The following is a 20,954-nucleotide window of genomic DNA, read 5'->3' as shown; positions in this document are numbered from 1 at the left end:
ACCAGCCCTTCTAATGCTCTGGGTCCAGGTACTCTGTCTAAATTCCAGTGGTTTTCAGCCAGAGTAAAAACAGAATACAGTAAAACCCCCAAAGTAATCAAAGCATTCTGACCATAATGACAAAGGGGATTGACCCAGAATCTTAAGAAAAGTAGATATGATGACCTTAAAACAGCTTACCAATGAATGATCTCCAAGGAACCGTGAGGCAATGAGTGACTGGATTGGAAAAAAAAGATAAACCAATCAAAATCTCCCATCCCTCCATCTGGCGCTGATCGTCAAACAGGACAGCAGGGAAGGGAGGGGGCTCAGTAGCTGTCCAGCAGTGGAGATTATTTGTGTATATGTGTATGTGTGTGAGGCTGGACCACTGCCTGCCAGTAACAGGAGCAGTAGGGTTTAATTGAATTCTGCGGTGTGGTGTTGGTGGAAGTACAGATTGTGTCAGGATAATGTGCCCTGACCTGCTGTTCTGGCTAATCTGTTATCTCGATGCTGCGGTCGCCTGCTCACCACAGTGCCCCCTCTCTGCCAGCCAGATGCCAACCTTCTGCCCAGTGGCCCTCCAGTGCCCTTCAGAGTGGGTTAGTCCTGCTGTTAGCCAGTCCTTGGCTGTATGTGTGTGTCCACCTCTCGATCCCTGACACAAAGACAGCCTCACAGGGGAACTGAGGAGCAGATAGACACCGTGGCCCCTGTAGCTCCTATATCTCCTGCTCCCTATCTACTTGTTTCCAGATCCCTGTCCCCTTGAGACACCAACACACTGTTGTTCAGGAAGCAGTAGACCCCTGGAGAGAGGAGATAAAAGAAGTGAGGGCGTGAATCAATAGTGCATTTATAACACACAGGCATTGTGGTGATTCCCAGGAATATAGATACTGACATTTACCTTGGTATTTGACTTTATGACAGTATTTGATTTTAAAGCTTTTGTGTCGTTCAAAGTATTGTGTCTGCTGTGAAGAAAGCCACGTCTGAGCCCCTCTCGGCCTTTACTCTTTCCCTTGGTCTTTATACACAAACACACAAAACAGAATTAGAATTTGTCGTCACAGTATAGCAGATTCTCCATCTCCCATATTCCCCTGCTTCAGCCTAAAACCGCTTTCCATCTCTACTGCTTATGCTCTTTGACTTCCTCTTTCCTCCCAAACACCTAATTTCCCTCTCATTCTCAGGCCTGTCTCTGAGGACAGAACAGAGGATGTGCTTCTATCTTTGGGCCTCTCCGGGGCCCGGAGCTTATAGATGAAAAGAGACAGTCTCTACAGTATGGCTGAGGCACTCTGCTGTCAAAGACCAGAGATGACATGTAGAAAGAAAGAGGTAAATCACCAAATAATGTTCCACAGTGACTCGACCATAATATGCTGGCAATTATGCAACCACAATACAATGCAGCGCTCACAGAGAGCAACAGTGTAGGTAAGCTCTTGGGCAAATCCATTTGAATTCAATCACTTTTTAACAACACCCTTTTTGATTTGAACGAAATGTTCCATAGTGGGGTAAATTGAGCCATTTTTTACATTCAGTATCACTCCATCAAGGGAAATATAGTATTCTTTCTAGCAAAGATATCTACATATATTTCAAGATTTTGTGTATCCTTGGAAATAATCAGAATTCATCTAAACATTAGTTTTTACATGTGTATCTTTATTTCCCAAACACAATTCAACACAATCACAATCACTTTTTTTGTCTTTGAATAATTTAAGCATACTTTAACACAAGCTTAACACCAAACAAACACTTAGTACTTTATTATTATTATTATGATTTATTGTTGACCTAGGCCAGGCCTTGTTGTTACCTCATGTCCCAGTGATAATGCCATGCATTAGGTCTGGGAGGAAAACACATCAATTTGCTCAACTTGCCATTGGCTCAATTTACCCCAAGGCAAACATTTTGACTATATTAGCCCACACAGCTACAATGATGCACTTTCATGCTAGGTTTAGGACCTCATATTCAAGCTTATAGAGACCCCAACTGAAGGATAGAATCTTAAAATGATCTCCTTTGATTTAGATACAAGCATCATGAAACCTCTATCACAATAAATTAATTTGACTTAGTGAATATAATGTTTCCCCCCCCAACTTCCTTACATTTTAGTCATTTAGCAGACACTCTTATCCAGAGTGACTTACAGTAGTGAGTGTATACATTTTCATACTGGTCCCCTGTGGGAATCAAATCCACAACCCTGGAGTTGCAAGCACCATGCTCTACCAACTGAGCTACACAGGACCATAGGAGACCTATTGAAATCATAGAAATATAGATAATAGAATAGACATGACCGTTTAAGTTGACATTCAAAGGTGGGTGGACCGGCAGCCATCTTTTTGGTAGTAATTACAAGTAAAATGTCAATTTAATTTTAATGGTGTACCAACTAAATTGTAGTGGTCTGAAGGGATAGGTCCATTCTATTAATTCAATTTCTATGATTGAATTGACACCCACTCTGTACTCCAGAGTACGTTGTGTCTGAACTGATGGCGGGCACAACACAAACATCTCAGTAGAGTCTATGCATTTTTAGATTAATTGACGTTTAAGGTAAAAAAAAAAGAAGATACAATAGCTTGACTACCCTGTTTGTAAGCGTTTAAATGATATCAAACTCAACCTTTTATCTTTTCCAGTGATGAAGACATGCATGTCTCATGGTATGGTGGGGTATGACAAATGGGTCAACTTTCTGACCACTTCTTCCACGGGCAAACATGTATGGCAGGTTTTGTTTCAATCAAAAGGGATGATGTCAAATAGTGACTGATTTCAAATGGATTTACCCCCTTACATAGATATATGGTTGTGCAGAAACACCTGTTGTAATTACAATGTTTGAGCTATTGGTAAAGGGTGTATCAGTGTCTGTACTCTGTTCTCTGTTAACATGGCACTGTGGCTTTCACCAAAGAGGAGACTTCAGGTTTCCATGACTACCAAAATAATAGACTGGACTGCTTCTTTGTGCGGTTAGCAGAGATGTGTGTAACGCTCACTGAATCAAATTTACAGAAAGACAAGGAAAGACTAACATACAGAAAAGACTGTTGAGCCACAAACATTTCAATGTTTACAAGTGGGCCAGCCTGGGCTTACCAAAATGCTTCCAAAAACAATAGCATACAGCACACACTAATACTCAGGAAGAAGAGATCCGTAAAGTACACACTGGCAGTGGAACAGCCTAGCTCCACTGAACTAAACAGGTGGCTATGGCAGGCTGCTGCTGCTGCTGGGTACTGCTGCCTCAGCTTCAGACTCAATTATAGGCACTGTGATTTCATGTGTGGGCGTAGCACTAAAGCTCCAATAATGCCTTGCATTGTTCCCAATTAGAAAAAATATATATTTTAGATGACATATTCACCAGCAAGCATTGCATTCGTTCCTTAAAGCTGTGGAGCCTACTTAAGGATCCCGAGAACAGGGACATCATAAAAAAGAGCAAGAAAGAGAGAAGGAGAGAGATTGAAAGGAGCGTGGAAGTTGGAGGGAGATTCAGGAGAGAAGATTGAGACTTGAGTGATTGCTACCTGTAGAGAGATACGCTATAGCTATCTTCCTGTGACAGGAACATACAGCACAAGCAACAACCACAGGCTTGGCTCTGGTCTCACTCACTGCTAATGTATGATGCAGCGGTCATGGTGCATGTCAAGTCTGCGAGTGACCTCACCCTCAGCCGTCTGAGGTGCACACACACACACACACACACACACACACACACACAAAGTAAGACTCTTTGTTCCATCTCTGTCCTGATTTTGTACATGGAGTTGTGGAGGAGTGAGGTGCCTCTGTTGCCCTGGAAACATTGCCTCACAGCTGGCTGCCATGGCATTGTAGCAAAAAGAAGTGATGAAAAAAAGACTTCAACAGTAGACGTTGTATCATGACACAAGGCGAGACCCAGATGCAGACACAGGAGGCAGATGGTTGGAGGCTTACAATGTTTATTCATCCAAAAGGAGTAGGCAAGAGAATGGTTGTGGACAGGCAAAAGGTCAAAACCAGATCAGAGTCCAGGAGGTTCAGAGTGGCAGACAGGCTCGTGGTCAAGACAGGCAGAAACAGAGTCCAGAAACAGGCAAGGGTCAAAACCGGGAGGACTAGAAAAAGGAGAATAGCAAAAAGCAGGAGAATGGGGAAAACCACTGGTTGACTTGGAAAAACATACAAGACAAACTGTCACAGGAAACACAGGGATAAATACACTGGGGAAAATCAGCGACACCTGGAGGGGGTGGAGACAATTACAAGGACAGGTGAAACAGATCAGGACGTGACTCATTGTGTAGCAGCCTTAAGAAAGTGCAGGCAGAGCTGCTGGAGACAGAGCTTTATGATGGATGCCTTATTCTGTGGAATGAGAGTTTACAGTGCAGTCACAGTGACAGACCTAGTCACAGTGACAAACATAGTCACAGTGACAGACCTAGTCACAGTGACAGACATAGTCAGTGACATACCTAGTCACAGTGACAAACATAGTCACAGTGACAGACATAGTCACAGTGACAGACATAGTCACAGTGACAAACATAGTCACAGTGACAAACATAGTCACAGTGACAGACATAGTCACAGTGACAAACATAGTCACAGTGACAAACATAGTCACAGTGAGAGCTCCAGAGGAGTATTGTGCTGTCTCTTAAGTCTTTGTATGACCCTTCGCTATGGCATTGTTACGGAGCCTCAGTGCTGATTCAGAGACCGTCTGCTGTCAGAATACTGCTGTCCTCTACCACAAACCACCAGCTCAACTGTATGAAGCAGTAACAGTGCTCAGATAATACCAAGTAGATGAGACAGTATGTGAGTTAGTGAGAAGTAATATCATTTGTCTGTGTATACATGAGTTCTTATTTGTGGAATATGGCACAGTAGGCATATTTCATAATTAGCTGTTTTATCATGGATATGCTATATTTCATACTACTTAAAACTGACTTTAGACTTAAGATTTTTAAACTCCATAAATGTTCTCTGAAGCCCTGATGTCCTCTCCTCTTCCCTCCACAGTGCTTACTGCTCAATAAGTCCTAGCTTGGAGGTCTGTTCTCTGAGGACTGACCAGCTACTGCTGAGTGTGTGAGTCAGCTCAGCTCCCTGCTCTGTTCAAGGCTATAACACTGTAACGCAGCCTGGCTACTGTCAGAGGAGAGGCCACTTAGCAGGACAATGGATACCCCCAGACAGCCTGACTCACTTTATTAAATACCAACAATGTAAAATTACCTACTTCATTTCCCGAGTCTCCACATATTATCATCATTTTATCAAATTCAACCAATGGTGACTGCGGGTGCTCAATGAGAAATAATGCAAGGCAGACGTTCCATTGTTAAGGATCATTGGCATTTCATTGTTTTTGAATTAGGGTTGTGTTATTTTTAGCTGTCCTTGACAAAATTGCAGAAACGAATGCGTGGCAAAAAAGCACAGTTGAATAGAGAATGAATAGAGAATAAATGGAGGTTTCACACAGAGGGCTCTTAAAGGTCAAGTCCCCCTCCCTCCCTTGCTGTCCTGTTCCTCCTCCCACATCATCCCGCCTAACTCTCTCTCTCTATCTCTCTCTCTCAACCCTGAGTGGCCCCTTTAACCTCCTCATTGTCGATCCTCACCCCATATCACATTTCCCAATCATTTCACTGTGTCACATTCTGTCCCTTTGCCATATTCAATTCCTTTCTATCTTCATTACTCAATACAGCAATCTAATATTGCTCCTTCATCGCTCTCTCCCTCTGCCTCTCTTCCTGCCAGTTTGTGACCATTGAAGGTTCTCACAGACTCCCAGGTCTGGGGCCTGTTGCCAGGGCCCGCCGCAGAGCCCATCCATCCAGTGGAAAGCAGGGGTGACAGAGTACTGGAACGCAGCCTCAGCTAGTCTGGGCTGGTCTGACACAGTTAACCCCAAGCTGGCTCACTAACTACCACTTAGGATACAGCGGGCATGTTATGAGCATGGCCTACCTGAAAAACAGCTCAGATATACTGGATTACACTAAAACAGGAGGGATATGCAAATGCAATGAATGTTGTAAAACCCAAGACACTAAAAATGTACAATTACCCAATGAAAAGGGAAACAGTGGTAGGCTACAAGATGGGGTGGATAGGATATCAAGGTCTGAAGTCCCCCTGTAAATAAAAGGTGTGTGTGTGGGAGAAATGGGATATTAGATTCAGGAAGCATCTCTACTCCTGCCAGGCTTGAGCACACATCAAATTTCCCAGGTGAGGACAAACTTGTTACTGACAGGATCAAAAGCCTGACTGCACAAAGCCATCACATTTTCTGTAAGCTGATGGGATGGCTGATGTGATGGCTGTCTCTGCAAGGAGACTATCCCATCTGTTAGGAATCCAGAGCCAGTTACGGCAGTAGCTGAGCGTGAAAACACACACACACACACACACACACACACACACACACACACACACACACACACACACACACACACACACACACACTGGAAGCATTTTTTTTTAAAAGAAGATGGGCATGGCTATAAAATAAATACAGTATGCCACTTTCTGCTTCAAAAGGGGGTTTCCTAAAGTGGAATAAAGAGGGAAGTCCTAGTCCAACTACGTGTTGTTAAAGATAGCTATGCAACCCGGATTGCCTTGCACCGCATGTTGTCTCAATGAGCCCGACATCAACATATCTACCTCGCTATCGGACATCAGTCTGCATGACAACCTGCCTATTTACGGCACACTGACAGCGGTCCTTGTGCACAAAGATGTTACAGTAGGTTACTTCGCAATTGAATCATTGTGTGAATAACCTATTTTAGGTTCTAATGGAGGATGCTCCGTACAGTAACCTACTTAGAACTCTCACTGGACACATTTTAACAGCACTCTGTATGGCCTTAGAAGTGAGTAACCTAGTTACAGCTGTGTCTATAGGCCTTCTGCTGGCACTTTCAATTCCCTGGATAGCATATTATTAACCTAGTAAAAGATCGAATTGATGAATGTTGTTGAGCTCAATTGGAAAATACTTCAGAGTGGACTATATAAGTCTACATGCCTGTACAAAATGTTTTAAAAAATCCTCAATGGTGCAACAGAAAATCCTGTCCCACTGGGCACAGACGTCTAGTTTTCATTTACATTTGGTTGAGTTGTCAACTAATGTGAAATCCCCCCCAAAATTCACCATGTCATTTGATTTAGGTTCAAATTTGGGTGAAAAAAAGATGAAATTCCCTTACATTGATGACTTTTGAAAAATGCAATTCAGTTTTCCATGTTCATTCATCGTCATCACATGAATCAACGTTTCCACATGACGCGGAAATGTTGATTCAACCAGTTTTTGCCCTGTGGGGTAACACTTTAATTAAGGTACACTTTAAGGGGATCGTAAAGGGGTTTATTATAGTGAGATAAATATTAATTAATATGTATACTGAACAAAAATATAAAAACATAACATGCAACAATTTCAAAGATTTTACTGAGTTACAGTTCATTTAAGGAAATCAGTCAATTGAAATAAATTAATTTAGCCCTAATCTATGGATTTCACATGACTGGGAATACAGATAGGCCTTAAAAAAAGGTAGGGGCGTGGATCAGAAAACCAGTCAGTATCTGGTGTGACCACCATTTGCCTCATGCAGTGTGACACATCTCTTTCGCATAGAGTTGATCAGGCTGTTGACTGCGGCCTGTGAAATGTTGTCCCACTCCTCTTCAATGGCTGGTCGAAGTTTCTGGATATTGGCCGGAACTGGAACACGCTGTCGTACACTTTGATCCAGAGCATCCCAAACATGCTCAATGGGTGACATGTCTGGTGAGTATGCAGGCCATGGAAGAACTGGGACAATTTCAGCTTCTAGGAATTATGTACAGATCCTTGCGACACGGGGCTGTGCATTATCATGCTGAAACATGAGGTGATGGCGGCGGATGAATGGCATGACAATGGGCCTCAGGATCTCGTCACAGTATCACTGTGCATTCAAATTACCATCGATAAAATGCAATTGTGTTTGTTGTCTGTAACTTATGCCTGCCTATACCATAACCCCACCGCCACCATGGAGCACTCTGTTCACAATGTTGACATCAGCAAACCGCTTGCCCACACGACGCCATACACGTGGTCTGCGGTTGTGAGGCCGGTTGGACGTACTGACAAATTCTCTAAAGCGATGTTGGATACGGCTTATGGTAGAGAATTAACATTAAATTCTCTGGCAACAGCTCTGGTGGACATTCCTGCAGTCTGCATGCCAATTGCACACTCCCTCAAAACTTGAGGCATCTGTGGCATTGTGTTACAAGAGTGCACATTTTAGAGTGGCCTTTTATTGTCCCCAGCACAAGGTGCACCTGTGTAATGATCATACTGTTTAAGCAGCTTCTTGATATGCCACCCCTGTCAGGTGGATGGATTATCTTGGCAAAGGAGAAATGCCCACTAACAGGGATGAAAACAAATTTGTGCATAACATTTTTGAGAAATAAGCTTTTTGTGCGTATGGAACATTTCTGGGATCTTTTATTTCAGCTCATGAAACCAACACTTTACATGTTGCATTTATAAATCATCGGTAAATAGTTACAGTATGATTAATTGGTTTAAATTGTGTGATTGTCATTTTGGTGCTTGTCAAAAAAGGTTTATACATGGCTGCACAGTTAGTAGTCCTTTACGGTAAGATAGCTGAATGCTCTATAGTTCCTGGGCAGTATCACTGACAGTGTAGTCCCAGAACCGGATATTGAATTTGAGCCGAGACCTCAGCACCATATGGGTCAATGAGCACAGGCTCGAACTGACTCATTTTGTCTCTTATCTAATCTACTCCAACAAAATCATAGGCTGAATGACTCCTAAATTCTGTCGGTCACATAATTAATTAGGCTGAAGAAAATGCATGTTCGATAAAATCAACATCTCAATAACACATTCCTACACACAGCTTACTGCTACGCTCGTCGTAGTGAATGGACCAAGGCGCAGCGGGTCGAGTGCTCATCTTAACTTTATTTGTGAATACTTATTAAACAAAACACTAACTAACTAACTAACACAGGCTTGCAGGCTTGCAGGCTTGCAGGCTTGCAGGCTAAACACAGCAGTGCTAAGAACAACCTCCCACAATCCCCAAAACAAACATACTCCTAATTATAGGACCTTCAATCAGAGGCAACGATACACAGCTGCCTCCAATTGAAGGCCCCAATTCCAAAACCTAAACATAGAATTAAACACCCTAGAACAGACATAGAAAGATACAATATAGAACAATGACCAAAACCCCGGAATACATAAATCAAACGCCCCTCTACATAAACACACACTCAAAACCATATAAAACAAATACCCCCTGCCACGTCCTGACCAAACTATAATAACAAATAACCCCTTTACTGGTCAGGACGTGACAGCTACTATGTTTTTTAATTATGTGTGTGTGTGCTAATTACAACGTAACTGTTAATTGATGTAAACATTATTTGAGTGGGTAAAAAAAACAACTGAAATGAAACAGTGACAATAACAAATATAGTAAACAGGGTATGGCAAATAGCCAATGATTGACACAATCTGGACCATTGAGCCGGATGCCCGTGAGCCTAGGCTCTGACATTCGAAGAATTTTGCGACAGGGATTTGTATTTCAAAGCTCCTCACGGAATGTTTAGGCTATACATACATTCCTAGAGTATTAAGTGGAAATCCAATTCACTAAGCTATACTTCATCTGCTACAACACCTATGGCTATTAAGGCTATGTGCAATTAGGGCTACCGGTAGGGTAAGTGTACCTATTTAGACATTTCTAGTGTATACAGACCTCATTTTCATAAAACATATTCATCTCTCATGTGAAGTTTTATGACTTTGCTTACACCATTTTTTTCCTGTGAGATAAAAATATTTGATCAAACGTGAAAAGTCCAGAATGGGCTAAATGGGTAGTGAATGTTCCCTTTAAGCCCATGGGGGTTCCAAATAAGCCCACCTCTTAAATAATCAATTTTAATTAATTTCCAAATGTTAAAAATGTACAAACAGACATGTCTTATGTAAGCTTAAATTATAATCATCTCCCCTAAACATATTAAAATCAATTGATCATTACTATTCATCATGGAAGAAGCATTCATAACAGGGGGGTGTCAATCGTATCCGCCAAGATCAATCTGGGCTCAGGGTTTTGTTCTTGCCAACCAGTACACACCTGATTCAACTAATCAACTAATCATAGACTTCAATTAGTTGAATCAGGTGTGCTATTGCTTGGTTAGAACACAAACCTGAACCCGCAATGGTCCTCCGTGGATAAGAAGCCATGCAACAAAAACCATAACACACCCAACTTTCAATAAATTATCTGAAACCTGATTCATATTTGCTGTACTGGTATTCTTATGAATTAGTTCAACTGGTCTTCCTAAAGCCTGTCTGAAGACAGTTTCTAATCTCCCACTCTACTGTTGTATGACAAAGGTACATGTGGTGAACCAAAAGATAGAAACACCTGGATGAATTAGGGACAACAATATGACAATGCCACGGCCTTAACTGCATCCAATAGTCATCTTCTTGTCCCTCATTTGTTTCAATTTTTATCCACTACTTATAGGTCTTTTATCCCTGATATCCTTCATGCTGATCTTATTCTTCTCTCTCTGCATCAAACGTCTTGGAGAGAGTAAAGAGGCTTTTAATTGTTCTTCATTTTTATATATATTTATTTTTATTTAACTAGGCAAGTCAATTAACGACAAATTCTTATTTACAATGACAGCCTACCAAAAGGCAAAAGGCCTCTTGAAGGACGGGATTAAAAATACAAATTAAATACAAATATAGGACAAAACATACATTACGACAAGAGACAACACAACACTACATTAAGAGACAACAATGAATTCATCTTGGTAAAGGCACCATGGATAGATGCATGGTATTTTAATCAACTTAAATCTGAAGAAAAAAACATTTATGTTCATGTCACGCCCTGACCTGAGAGAGTCGTTTTTCTCTGTTTGGTTAGGTCAGGGTGTGACATGGGGTGGGCATTCTATGTGTTGTATGTCTATGTTGTTTTTGTATTTCTTTGTTGGGCCGAGTATGGTTCCTAATCAGAGGCAGCTGTCTATCGTTGTCTCTGATTAGGAATCATTCTTAGGCAGCCTGTTCCCCACCTGTGTTTGTGGGTTATTGGTATTTCTGTGTGTGTATGGCACAGTGCGTTACGTTCGTTCTGCGTACCTGTTTATTGTTTCGGTTTCCCGAAATAAAGATGTGGAATTACCGGCACGCTGCGCCTTGGCTCCTTTATGACAGGGAATTTGAGGATTCAGAACGTGACAGAATAACCCACCACAAGAAAGCCAAGCAGCATGCGCTGACTGGGAAGACGAGCTGGACCGGGGAGAATCAACGACAGAAGCCCGAGAGGCAGCGGCAAAAACATTTTTTGGGGGGGGCACACGGGGAGATTGGCGAGGTCGGGGTTGAGACCTGAGCCAACTCCCCGTGCTTACCGTGGGGAGCGAGTGAACGAGCAAGCACCGTGTTATGCGGTGATGCGCACTGTGTCGCCAGTGCGCACTCACAGCCCGGTGCGCTCGGTGCAAGCTCCTCACCGATGCCGTGCTAGAGTTGGCCGTCAGCCAGGAAGAAGTGCGCCGGCTCAGCGCATCTGGTCTCCAGTGCGTCTCTTTGGCCCAGGTTATCCTGCGCCTGCTCTACGCACGGTACCCCCCCCTTTCACCCGCACAGCCCAGTTCGTCCTGTGCCGGCGCTCCGCCCTTGCTGGGCTACAGTGACCATCCAGCCAGGACGGGGTGTGCCAGCCCTGAGCTCCAGACCTCCGGTGCGCCTCCACAGCCCAGTGTGCCCTGTGCCTGCTCTGCACACCCAGTCTCCTGTACGTCTCCCCAGTCTGGTGAGACCGGTGACCAGCTCCCCATCGGAAGCCTCCAGTGATAATCCATGGCACGAAGCCTCCAGTGATGATCCATGGCACGAAGCCTCCAGTGATGATCCATGGCACGAAGCCTCCAGTGATGATCCATGGCACGAAGCCTCCAGTGATGATCCATGGCACGAAGCCTCCAGTGATAATCCATGGCACGAAGCCTCCAGTGATGATCCATGGCCCGGAGCATGTAGGGATGATCCATGGCACGAAGCCTCCAGTGATGATCCATGGCCCGGAGCCTCCAGTGATGCTCCATGGCACAAAGCCTCCAGTGATGATCCATGGCGCGGAACCAGTAGTGATGATCCATGGCACGGAGCCTGCAGCGACGCTCCCCAGTCCGGAGCCTCCAGCGACGCTCCCCAGTCCGGAGCCTCCAGCGACGCTCCCCAGTCCGGAGCCTCCAGCGACGCTCCTCAGTCCGGAGCCTCCAGCGCCTCAGCCCGGAGCCTCCAGCGACGGTCCGCAGCCCCGGGTCTTCAGCGACGGTCCGCAGCCTGGAGTCTTCAGCAGCGGCCTGCAGCCCGGAGTCGTCAGCGGCGGTCGGCAGTTCAGAGCCTCCAGCGCTGATCCACGGTCTGGTTCCTCCGGCGACACAGAAGCGGGGGGATCAGCGGGCGGTGTGGGGGCTACGTCCCGAACCAGAGCCGCCACCATGAGTAGATGCCCACCCGGACCCTCCCCTATAGGTTCAGGTTTGCGGCCGGGAGTCAGCACCTTTGGGGGGGGTGTACTGTCACGCCCTGACCTGAGAGAGTCGTTTTTCTCTGTTTGGTTAGGTCAGGGTGTGACATGGGGTGGGCATTCTATGTGTTGTATGTCTATGTGGGTTATTGTTATTTCTGTGTGTGTACGGCACAGTGCATTACGTTCTTACTGCGTACCTGTTTATTGTTTTGATTTCGAATCCCGAAATAAAGATGTGGAATTACCGGCACGCTGCGCCTTGGCTCCTTTATGACAGGGAATTTGAGGATTCAGAACGTGACAGCTCAGGTTTATTGAATATTAGGGATATCAACACACTATCCCCATGTGTTTCAATATAAACCAGGCTTAATATGAGCATACTGGGCTTAATTGTAACAACAGTGATTTATGGTGAAAAAGACAGAATAGTAAAGTCTACTCATAAAATAAACTCAGCAAAAAAAGAAATGTCCCTTTTTCAGGACCCTGTCTTTCAAAGATAATTAGTAAAAATCCAAATAACTTCACAGATCTTCATTGTAAAGGGTTTAAAAACTGTTTCCCATGCTTGTTCAATGAACCATAAACAATTAATGAACATGCACCCGTGGAAAGGTCGTTAAGACACTAACAGTTTTCAGACGGTAGGCAATTAAGGTCACAGTTATGAAAACTTAGGACACTAAGTAGGCCTTTCTACTGACTCTGAAAAACACCAAAAGAAAGATGCCCAGGGTCTCTGCTCATCTGCGTGAATATGCCTTAGGCATGCTGCAAGGAGGCATGAGGACTGCAGATGTGGCCAGGGCAATAAATTGCAATGTCCGTACTGTGAGACGCTTAAGACAGCGCTACAGGGAGACAGGACGGACAGCTGATCGTCCTCGCAGTGGCAGACCACGTGTAACAACACCTGCACAGAATCGGTACATCCGAACATCACACCTGCGGGACAGGTACTGGCAAAAAGTGCTCTTCACTGACGAGTCGCGGTTTTGTCTCACCAGGGGTGATGGTCGGATTTGCGTTTATCGTTGAAGGAATGAGCGTTACTCAATGAGCCTGTACTCTGGAGCGAGGTCGATTTGGAGTTGGAGGGTCCGTCATGGTCTGGGGCTGTGTGTCACAGCATCATCGGACTGAGCTTGTTGTCATTGCAGGCAATCTCAACGCTGTGCGTTACAGGGAAGACATCCTCCTCCCTCATGTGGTACCCTTCCTGCAGGCTCATCCTGACATGACCCTCCAGCATGACAATGCCATCAGCCATACTGCTCGTTCTGTGCGTTATTTCCTGCAAGACAGGAATATCAGTGTTCTGTCATGGCCAGCGAAGAGCCCGTATCTCAATCCCATTGAGCACGTCTGGGACCTGTTGGATCGGAGGGTGAGGGCTAGGACTAGGGCTAGGACCATTCCACCGAGAAATGTCCGGGAACTTGCAGGTGCCTTGGTGGAAGATATTTCAAATATTTACACATGTTAAGTTTGCTGAAGATAAACGCAGTTTCTTTTTTTGCAGAGTTTATTTGGAAACCAATGGTTTGGGATATAAATATACGACTCCAATATTATGCAAAGTTAGTATTGACAATATTGAACAAAATGTATTTATTCCATTTACATTCTGTATAAAGAGTGTGCTTTTTATGCTACTGTACCCTTTAAGCCCACCTGACATAAATGTCACACCCCTAGACTTTTTCGGACATTTTGTTATGTTACAGCCTGAATTTTAAATGGTTTAAATTGAGAGTTTTTGTTACTGGTCTACACACAATACCCCATAATGTCAAAGTGGAATAATGTTTTTCGAGATGTTATTTTTACAAACTTATTAAAAATGAAAAGCTAAAATGTCTTCAGTCAATAAGTATTCAACCCCCTTTGTTATGGCAAGCCTACATAAGTTAAGGAGTAAAAATGTGCTTAACAAGTCTCATAATAAGTTGCATGGACTCACTCTGTGTGCAATAATAGTGTTTAACATGTTTTTTAAATGATTACCTCATCTCTGTACCCCACACATAGAGTTATCTGTAAAGTCCCTCAGTCAAGCAGTGAATTTCAAACACAGATTCAACCACAAAGACCAGGGAGGTTTTCCAACGCCTCGCAAAGGGCACATATTGGTAAAGCAGACATTGAATATCCCTTTGAGAATGGTGAAGTTATAAATTAAACTTTGGATGGTATATCAATACACCCAGTCAATACAAAGATATAGGCGTCCTTCCTAACTCAGTTGTCGGAGAGGAAGACAGCCTGTAGGAAAATATGGTAAGCAAATATACTAGAGTTGTATACCAAGAAGAGACAGTGAATGTTCCAAGTTCCAGTTTTGACTGAAATCTGTGGCAAAACATGAAAATGGTTGTCTAGCAATGATCAACAAACAATTTGACTGAGCTTGAAGAATTTTTTTAATAATAATTGGGCAAATGTTGCACAATCCAGGTGTGGAAACTCTTAGAGACTTACCCAGAAAGACTCAAAGCTGTAATTTCTGCCAAAGGTGCATCTACAAAGTATTGACTCAGGGGTGTGTAAAGGAGATATTTATGTATTTCATTTTCAATAAATTTGCTAACATTTCTAAAAACAAGTTATGCTCCCACTGTGACATGTGTCACGACTGCTAGCATGAAAAACCCATATTTTCAATTGGCAAGAAATAGTAATGAATACCCATATAGCATGCTATCATGTGCATATATCAACACATGAATCTATTAGTTCTACATTAAGTATGATCAATTATCTAAGAAGGTACAATTTAAGAGTCGCCTCCACACCAACGTTCTTTTGCAACTTTGAAATTGGCCACTGATAGGAACTTACACATAACTGTCAATAACTTAATAACAAAATATCTTATTGGCCTATAATAAAAACTGGTATGGATACAACAACCACATTGAAACATTAAATAGCAGAACATTAAATAGAGAACGCCCCCATCCACATCGACGGGGCTATAGTGGAGCGGGTCGAGAGCTTCAAGTTCCTCTGGGTCCAAATCACTAAGGACTTAAAATGAAAAACTTAAAAAACGTAAAATTGCTTGGTATGGCAACAGCACCGCCCTCGATCGCATGGCGCTACAGATCGTGGTTTGGACAGCCCAGGACATCACTGGGGCCGAGCTCCCTGCCATCCAGGACATCACTGGGACCGAGCTCCCTGCCATCCAGGACATCACTGGGACCGAGCTCCCTGCCATCCAGGACATCACTGGGACCGAGCTCCCTGCCATCCAGGACATCACTGGGGCCGAGCTCCCTGCCATCCAGGACATCACTGGGGCCAAGCTCCCTGCCATCCAGGACATCACTGGGACCGAGCTCCCTGCCATCCAGGACATCACTGGGGCCAAGCTCCCTGCCATCCAGGACATCACTGGGACCGAGCTCCCTGCCATCCAGGACATCACTGGGACCGAGCTCCCTGCCATCCAGGACATCACTGGGGCCGAGCTCCCTGCCATCCAGGACATCACTGGGGCCGAGCTCCCTGCCATCCAGGATATCACTGGGGCCAAGCTCCCTGCCATCCAGGATATCACTGGGGCCGAGCTCCCTGCCATCCAGGATATCACTGGGGCCAAGCTCCCTGCCATCCAGGACATCACTGGGGCCGAGCTCCCTGCCATCCAGGACATCACTGGGGCCGAGCTCCCTGCCATCCAGGATATCACTGGGGCCAAGCTCCCTGCCATCCAGGATATCACTGGGGCCAAGCTCCCTGCCATCCAGGATATCACTGGGGCCGAGCTCCCTGCCATCCAGGACATCTATATCCCCAAGCTACTAGACTAACTGTATTTGATTTTTTTTTAATTGCACCGTTTCTATGCACACTGACAGGCCTCACCACACTCCAACACACACATAACATGCACACACATGTATACTGACTCAACACACATGCACACACACACTCACATACAATCTTCATTTATGCTTCTGCTACTCTGTTTATCATACATCCTGATGCCTAGTCATCTTACCCCTATACATATGTAAATCACTCCAGTATCCCTGCACATTGTAAATATGCTATTATTTGTATTTCTTGTGTGTTTTTGTTCTGCCTTATATTGTTTTTTAGTGCAACATTGATATTGATTACTGCATTGTTGGGTTCAGAGCTTGCAAAAGGCATTTCACTGTACTTGTGCACATGACATAAAAAATTGAAACCTGGAGCTCACATGCTTGATTCTAAATGAAGAAGTGAATTTGAAATGGACAATACAAACGTGTAGGCCTAACGTCCGTGCCCATAAACTTTTTCAGTTCCTGGTGCAACAAAGTAACCAAGCCGGAGCCTCCACGCTTGACCTAAAACATTGTTGCCTACCAGTCAGGAACCAGTTGAGATGCATGCATCATAGGTTATTACTGTTAATTGCAGTGTCCCTGCAACCCCTCACCCGAGCACTTGCCCTCCATCCTTCATGGCACTGCTGTATCTTAGCAACACTGGCAGATCGATAGGGGCAGTTCAGAAATTGAACAACACCCCTGTTTAAAACTGAGAGCTGAGATCAAGATACAAAGAAACGACATATCCTACATTGGGGACCACCAAACCGATGCATTAAACAGAAATAGACTATATCCCCAACATCTTGTCATTCTTTCACAAATCTAGGCTTTTCATTCAACCCCAACACATCCTAATGAATAGTCTAATGAAAATGTAATTCAAGCAGTATTCTTGAAAGTCTTACCTTGTAAATCTGATTTCGCCAGCTTCTAAACCTCGAAAGCCATCATCTATTTGTGCTGTCTCCCCCCCAAAAAATATTCTAATTGAATTTGTCGTATGCATCTAACGGTAGGCTATGTGTTTGCCTCTATGTACTCACGTTGCCGGAATGTAAATTAGTTTCCACTCTAAGCTACAATGAATGTATCAAAGTGAGAGAGGAAACAGTCTGACGAGCATTAGGCAAATTTCATCATGATATGTCGTATTCAGCCTGTGCAGTGACGAATCCAGATGTGAGCCTATATTGTGATATGTAGCCTAGGTAAAATACAAAATATTTTGAGGCAGTTTCTTTTCCTGGTAAAAACACATCCCTGCCTTAAATTCGACAGGTAGGGCAGTGTTTCAGCGAGGAAGGATCCAGTTTCTCAGCTCAAACCCCGATGGCTGTGGCAGCTCCCGAAAAATAGAGACCCGCATTCCACTAGTATTCTGCCAGCAGCACAAACGAAAACATCACCTTGCATGATAATGACGAATCATAAAAAATAAAAGCCCACATTATGAAACATTGAAATGTGAATAACACAAAAAATGTACTCCATTCGTCCATTTGTGTTGTGCTTATAAGCAAATGCAACAAGGAATTTATGGAAGCAATTGCAAATATGCAACAAAAAAAAGGGATGTTGGGACCACTATCGAAAAATACAATGTTCAGACTTGTATGTTCCCAATATTGGGCTGTAGAGAAAAAAATACTCTATGTGCCGAGGTAAAAGTGGAGTTGGGAATACTAGAAATAGCACCATATATAGATTCTACAGACCCAACTGAGTAATCCCAACCCCACTTTTACCTCAGTAAATATTAAAAAAGATTCTCTATAAGCCAATATGTAGTTCATATAGCGCAGTGGGCTCCCGAGTGGCTTCAGCTGTCTAAGAGGCGTCACCACAGACCATGGTTCGATTCCAGGCTGTATCACAACCGGCCGTGATTGGGAGTCCCATAGGGTGGTGCACAATTGGCCCAGTGTGGTTAGGGTTTGGCCGGGGTAGGCCGTCATTGTAAATACGAATTTGTTCTTAACTGACCTGCCTAGTTAAATAAATAAAATGAAATAGTGCATTGCAATAAATGGAGTGGGTGGATCAAGGAGTCAACAGCACTCTGTATTAAACCCATTGGTCAGCACATGATACCATTTAAAGTTATGCAGATTCTATTGAGTAATTCCAATTCCATATATTTGCATTTTATTAAAACCCACTGGGCACAGACGTCAGTTCAACGTCTAGTTTAGATTTAAATTTGGCTGAGTTGTCAACCATCCAAAGTTTAATTCAGTTTGAAATAAACAACAAATTTCACCATGTCATTGGATTTAGGCTAAACGTTGTGTGGGAAAATTACAAAATTCCCTTCCGTTGATGACGTATGAATTATTTGGTTTAAATGATGTGGAAACTACGTAGATTCTACCTGTTTTTGCCCAGTGGGAAAAGGATGACTTTAATTATAAACTGGGTGCTTCGAGCACTGAATGCTGATTGGCTGACAGCCATGTTATATCAGACTGTATACCACGGGTAAGACAAAACATTTATTTTTACTGCTCTAATTACGTTAGTAACCAGTTTATAATAACAATAAGGCACCCCGGAGGTTTGTGGTATATGGCCAATATACCACGGCTAAGGGCTGTATACAGGCACTCTGCGTTGTGTCATACATAACAACAGCCCTTAGCCATGGTATGTTGGACATATACCACATCTCCTTGTGCCTTATTACTTAAATATAGTCTACACAATGGGCATTTTGGAGTGGAATGTCGAAAGTAGCCGACTGTAGACTGAAATCGACAAGTAAAGTCGGGGAAGGTACATATGCACTGACAGCAAGTCAGACAACTTATGTTGTTTCTAGGAAACACAAGAATGGCCTTTGTCATTGCCAATGAAATGGATGCTGTCGAAATTCCACTTCTCCTACATGATGCTTATCAACATGGAAGAAACCTGGTTAGTCACAAGACCTGTTTAGTATTTTAGTGATGGTTTTCTCATAATATAACCAGGAAGTGAGTGAGTGCATAGGCTACTAGAATGAGTACATAGGAGGTGTTTTTGCAGCACATGGGATATGCTCTGTTGTTTGCCATTACTTCATGCCCGTGTGTACCTTCCTCATTATCATTTGTGATTGTAGAATATGGAATTGTAACAGATGTGATTAAATGGAGTCCACAAAGGTTCTTACTGTATGGTAATTGATTGTATGTCAGCATCACTACAGCCTGGAGTGTATTTATTTAATTCTAAACCTTTATTTTGCTTTTGTCAGTAAGGATGTAAAGATCAGAATTTGATTCAATCACATGAAGGACAAAATACTCACTGTACAGAAAAGGATTAGACTATAAATGTACATTAGTTCACATAAGTTACTGGGTAAACAATATGACAAGCAATATGCCAAGCAGTCAAGTGCACTTGGTATTGACCCCACAACTGGTGTCTGGGGTACATGCTCATTAAGGGCCGGATTCCTGGACACAGATTAAGCCTCTAAAATTGCCAGTGTAGAAATCCCCTACAATAACCCATGTGTAGCCTACAAAGTGTACAGTCATGGCCAAAGGTTTTGAGAATAACACAAATATTAATTTTCACAAAGTCTGCTGCCTCAGATTGTATGATGGCAATTTGCATATACTCCAGAATGTTATGAAGAGTGACCAGATGAATTGCAATTAATTGCAAAGTCCATCTTTGCCATGCAAATGAACTGAATCCCCCCAAAATATTTCCACTGCATTTCAGCTCTGCCACAAAAGGACCAGCTGACATCATGTCAGTGATTCTCTCGTTAACACAGGTGTGAGTGTTGACGAGGACAGGGCTGGAGATCACTCTGTCATGCTGATTGAGTTTGAATAACAGACTAGAAGCTTCAAAAGGAGGGTGGTGCTTGGAATCGTTGTTCTTCCTCTGTCAATCATGGTTACCTGCAAGGAAACACGTGCCGTCACAATTGCTTTGCACAAAAAGGGCTTCACAGGCAAGGATATTGCTGCCAGTAAGATTGCACCTAAATCAACCATTTACCGGATCATCAAGAACTTCAAGGAGAGCAGTTCAATTGTTGTGAAGAAGGCTTCAGGGCGCCCAAGAAAGTCCAGCAAATGCCAGGAACGTCTCCTAAAGGTGATTCAGCTGCGGGACCGGGGCACCACCAGTACAGAGCTTGCTCAGGAATGGCAGCAGGCAGGTGTGAGCGCATCTGCACGCACAGTGAGGCGAAGACTTTTGGAGGATGTCCTGGTGTCAAGAAGGGCAGCAAAGAAGCCACTTCTCTCCAGGAAAAACATCAGGGACAGACTGATATTCTGCAAAAGGATTGGACTGCTGAGGACTGGGGTAAAGTCATTTTCTCTGATGAATCCCCTTTCCAATTGTTTGGGGCATCCGGAAAAAAGCTTGTCCGGAGAAGACAAGGTGAGTGCTACCATCAGTCCTGTGTCATGCCAACAGT

General features: G+C 43.6%; 1 long non-coding RNA gene across 1 annotated transcript; it reads right to left on the bottom strand.

The window, feature by feature from the left end:
* Window positions 1-490: 490 nt before the first annotated feature.
* LOC123724456 (uncharacterized) lies at window positions 491-17,903 on the bottom strand. Its single transcript, XR_006757015.1, has 3 exons — window positions 17,434-17,903; window positions 896-1,015; window positions 491-794 (listed from the first exon to the last, which is right to left on the bottom strand). It is a non-coding gene; the product is annotated as an uncharacterized lncRNA (long non-coding RNA).
* Window positions 17,904-20,954: the final 3,051 nt, after the last annotated feature.

The sequence above is a fragment of the Salmo salar genome, chromosome ssa10 (genome assembly GCF_905237065.1).
Source record: "Salmo salar chromosome ssa10, Ssal_v3.1, whole genome shotgun sequence".
NCBI classification, from domain to species: Eukaryota; Metazoa; Chordata; class Actinopteri; order Salmoniformes; family Salmonidae; genus Salmo; species Salmo salar.
The sequence above is the reverse complement of the archived record's forward strand: the minus strand, read 5'-3'. Positions and strand labels throughout refer to the sequence as shown.